This window comes from Equus przewalskii, chromosome X (assembly GCF_037783145.1).
Source record: "Equus przewalskii isolate Varuska chromosome X, EquPr2, whole genome shotgun sequence".
Taxonomy (NCBI): Eukaryota; Metazoa; Chordata; class Mammalia; order Perissodactyla; family Equidae; genus Equus; species Equus przewalskii.
Window position 1 is genome coordinate 102,800,404 of NC_091863.1, and position 5,383 is coordinate 102,805,786.

Sequence of the window (5,383 nt, forward strand, 5' to 3'; positions counted from 1 at the left end):
GTATATATGTAAAAATATATATATATATATATAATGTATTGTGGTCATACAGGATTTACTCGAAGTATGAAAGAATGGTTTAACACTTGAGAATCAATCAATCGAATTCAATTCACAAAATTAACAAAAAACAGAAAAATGATATGACCCTTAGTAAATAAATTGCGTTTGAAGAAAATCACAACCCATTTACAATAAATAAAACATACAAAACGAACCATAGCAAACAATGAATGGAATGGAACTTCCTTAATCTGATGAAGAATTTCTACAAAATAGTTACAGTGCTCATCATACTCAAAGTGATATAATAAAAACATTTCCCTGATATAGGAAACAAAACAATGATACCTGCCTGCTATCATCTCTTCTGCTGTACATTTTATTGGATGCCCCATTCCCATGCAATGATGCAATACGAATAGTAAAAGGCATGTAGATTGGAAAGGAAGAAAGAAAACTCATAATTTCATAAAACATGACTATGTTCATAAAATTCCAAAATAATCTATAGACAATTTAGCAAGAATACTGGATTTAAGGTCAACATATCAAATTAATTTTTTTTACCAATATGAATGGTAAATTAAATTGTAACAGTGTCAAAATTAATCTAATAAATGATGTACAACATTGCTAAATTGAAAACTATAAATATTAGTAAGAGAAATTTTAAAATAGCAAAATGATTAGAGGAATATATTATGTCTGTGTATTGAAAGAGTTAGTATTATTAACCTGTCAATTTTCCCAAATCAATTAGTAAATTCATTGTGATATAATCAAGACCGAAGGAGTGCTGTTTCAATTGGAAATCCTCATGGAATAAAAAAGAAACTTGATTTCTATATCCGATCACATGCACAAATACAGTACCAATTTATTTTGATCTGAATTTTAAAAGTACTACAACAAAAATGTTACAGAAAATCATAGGAAACCCTTTTTGTGACTTAGAGTAGTAACTATTTCTTAAACCGAATAAAAACATGTTAGTCATAAAAGGAAAAAAATGATACATTGGAATATACTTTAATTAAGAACTTCTATCAAAAGATGTCATTCAGAAACAAAAAGATCTTCAGGATGGAAGAAGTTAGTCTTAATACAATACTCAATAAAGAATGACTATTCAAATATAACCTAGAAAAAGAATCAAGAAGGAAAAAATCTAAAAAGAAGTGAGTAGAAAATAGGGCAAAATAATTAAACAGACACTTCCCAGGAGAAGATATGCAAATAGGTATTAAACATGTGAAAAGGTGTTCAATCTCATTAGTTATCAGGGAATTGCAAATTAAAATCACAAGAAGATACCACTAACCACCCATCTGAATTGCTAAAATGAAAAAAAAAGGAGAGTTAAACACATGTTCCAGAGAATGTAGGGTGACTGGAATACTTATAAATTTTGGTGGTACAGACTTTTAAAAAATGCTTGAGAGAACCTAGCAATGATGAATATGTGTATAACTAATTTCTTATCAACTCCACTGCACAAAAGTAGATACATAGTTTTCCAAAGATATGTAATAGAACATTGTCAAAAACTAGAAATAACTATGTCCATTAAGAGTATAATGGGTACATAAATTTTACTCATGCAGTGGAATACATTACACCAAAGAGAATGAATTACTGAAAATGTATTCTTCAATCTGGATGAATTTAACAACCGTGATACTGATACTGACTAACATAAGCCATACCTGTCTTAGCCTGCTTGTGCTGCTGTAGCAAAATATCATATACTGGGTGGCTTAAGCAAGAGACATTAATTTCTCATAGTTCTGCATGCTGGAAAGTCCAAGAGCAAAGTGCCAGCCAGTTCGGTTTCTGATGACAGCTGGCTTCCTGGTTTGGAGAGTGCCGCCTTCTCACTATGTTCCCCCTATGGTGAAGAGAGAATGATCTCTCCCTGTCTTCTTCTTATAAAGCCACTAATTTCACCACAAGATCTCTATTCTCATGATCTTATCTAACCCTAATTACCTCCCAAAGGTCCCATCTGTAAATACCATCACATTGGGGGTTAGACGTCAACATACGAATCTTGGGGAGACACAATTCAGTCCATTGCAATACTCAAATGAGTTCATGTTGTAGAGAAGGAAAGACTTTCCCTCTACCCCCACAGGTTTAATAGCTGGGTCTATGAAATAAACTGACAACAGGCAGATTAACAGGAGAAAAGATATACAAGCTTATTATTTTTTAATATTTCATTTACAGGGGCACGACAGAAAAAAAGTGAATACCAAAAAAAGTGATGAGATTTGAGAGATTATATACTGTCTTAATAGGGTAAGGGGAGTGAGAATATGAGCCACTTACAAGGAAAGTTAGTTATTTTTAGGAAAGATGAGTGGGCCCTTAGAAGAATGATAGTTTGTTTGGGTGTGGTGTTACCTTCTATTCTCCTTTACTGTGATAAAAATCAGTATTCCTTGGTTAACAAAACTTTTAGGAAGGGAATTAATGACAATTGAGTTTCTTTTGGAGAATTTGTTTTTAGGCAGATAAAGGGAATTCAGAGAAATCCTCTTCCTATATTTGCTATTTTTCAAATGCCTTCAACTCAAAATAATCAACATAACAAAGTGGTATATTTTGGGGTGCAATTTGCCTAACTCCTTCAGTGTCATATGATAACATTTGTATAAAGTACAAAACGGCTAAAAATCATCAACAGTCTTAAACTCAGGATGTTTCTTATCTTTGTGGCAGGTTAGTGAATGGTAGAGAGCATAAGACTCCTGGAGTACTGCTGATGTGTTTGTTGATCCGGGTGTTGGTTAAGCAGGCGTGTTCTGTTTTGGAAAATTCTGCATGGTGTATTTACAGCACATGCACTTTTCTATGTGTATGCATATTGTACTTAAACAAAAGTATCCTATACATAGACATACATACACACACACACACATATTTGCATATTTATGAGTTTTGCTTCCAGCAAGTTTCTGTACTATGAAGCTTTCTTAAGTTGTTGATGCCATATTTAATTTCCAATACAGTGTGTTCTATCTCTTCAGTGATACTTCCTTTAAAAAGATTATTGCTTTGAGCTTATATCCACAATAAAATATTTATTCAATTCCATTCATGTCTTTGCTAATATTTTGCATCAATACAATGAGAAGACTTTTCTGTGCACACAGGTAAATCCAACATCACTGAAAGATTCTCTTTGGATTTAAAATAGAGATTATTTTATACATTTTCAACATCCATCTTGAATTATTTTATACTAATAAAACACAGATGGGTGAAATTCATTCTATTGTCAGCTACAATGTCATTTGTCTGCTTTAATGCCGCTCATTTGGCCAAAGACTTTTTCTGTTTTTATGTATTAATTCACTGGCAAGATGCCTGAAACATATTTTTGAACTTAGGAGAAACATTATTTTTCTAGAACTGCCTATTTCCATATTTGCCTTTATATTTGTGTCTTTCAAACCATTTTATTTATCTCCAATTAGAGACGCAAATATGATCATTCATTTCCAATTTTACTGAAATTTGTACAAACTCCTGAAAGCTACTCACTTTCACTAGTTGTTCCACAGTTGCAAGAATCTAATTTCTTGATATTATTGTTTAATAACTACTCAATCTGCCAGTAACTACATCTTTGCCACAAAGTAAGAAATCAATTTTGTAACATCTATTTTTCTGTAAAAATTGTGATCTTGCTATCAGATTCTGGAAGATTCAAATTGGTCACATTCATAACTGCTGCAATTGTTTCTTCTGGCTATTTTCAGTATAGGCAATATTTATTAACTCTTTCAAATATCAATTTTCCTTGGCTGTAACATCCTTTATTTTAATAAAACTTCCAAATGGCAAGTTGACTGCACAGCCTATGCACTTCTTTACTTGCAAAGGTGTATGATATATTTTGCTTTCATTTTTATAGTTAATAAACACCATGATCTAAGAAACAGTAGAATCAGACTCTGCTCCATTAAGTGGCTTTCCTTCTTGTGACCCTAGTACACATTCAAGATGGTGGACTGGAAATTGAGATTGCTTTTCTGTTGCCACTGCCCCAGCAATTTGGAGATGTGATCATGATTATCAGTCTACTCCCGCAGCTGACTCCCTGTCACCCGTAGGCCCACAGCCTATGTCAAGTTTAGGATTTTAGTTAATCTGAAATTTATTCCGGGACGTAGTGTGCAAAATATGCTTAACTTTATTTTTTCATATGGTTAAAGAGTTGTCTCATTTTTACCACTGTTATAGTAACCAGTGATTAGAAAGACCATTTCTATCTTATACAGATTTTCCATTTATCAGTGTAGGTGTTTCTAAGCTCTCTTTTTTTGTCAAGTTAGTTTATTCTTATCTATTGCAATACTAACACGCATTGAGTATCATGACATTACAATATGAATTGATATGTGGTAAGCCATGAAAACATACTTTTGTCTTGTTTTTCTTGGCAGTTTATATTTTCTTATGATTTTCAGATACAGCGTTGCCCATTGGACAGGCATCCTTGTTAGTATTATTTTTTCATTGAAATTATAGATTAATTTTTAAACCCTTCCCTTCTAAAAACACTATCACTTTCATGATTTACAGGCCTTCTTTTAGACTTTTACTAATATTTTGTAATTTTCTCAAGAAATATCTTGCATAAACTTAAGTTAATTTCTGGACATCATTGGATAGTGTAGGATTTTTGAAATATCATTGATTACCAAAAGGAGCTAATGTAGAGATATTGAAAACATTTCCTTTTTTTCTATCTTGTTTTCCAGTTCCTGTTAACATTGCTGTAGCAACACGAGTCAGTGGGTCCCAGTTTCCACCTTTCAGTTTCCCCAGCACTAGCCTTGGAGTGTACATTAATGGTTTACTTGCAACAGTCGGGTCTTATTCTTTGGCAGTCAGAGAATCAGCCTCCTGTGCTCCCTCTTACCCTATTCCAGGCCCTCAGGTTGTCCAAGCACCCGTTAAGCCATATTCTACTCAGTGACACGAACACCTGTTAACTTATACTTCCTCCTTGATGATACAAGTGCCAAAACTTCAGAGCCCCACCTCTGAGCGCCTAGTTCTAATAGCATCACCTTTTGATCTCTAATTCTCTCTATTCTTATACGTGGTAACTGTTTCTTACGGTTATTGATTTTTGGGTTATCTTAGCACCTCTTTATTGCCTTCTAACAGCTGAGTAAACAGTCCCCCACGTTAAACCCTATATATTTGAAATGTCTAGATCGTTTTCTCAACTGGATCCTTAGTGATACAAACATAACTTTGTATGAACCAAAAAAAGTAACCAGTTGAACATGTGGGGTTTCTTTTACATATTAATCAATGTAAAAAATAGTAGCTAAAGATCAAAGAAAAATGGCTAATTAAA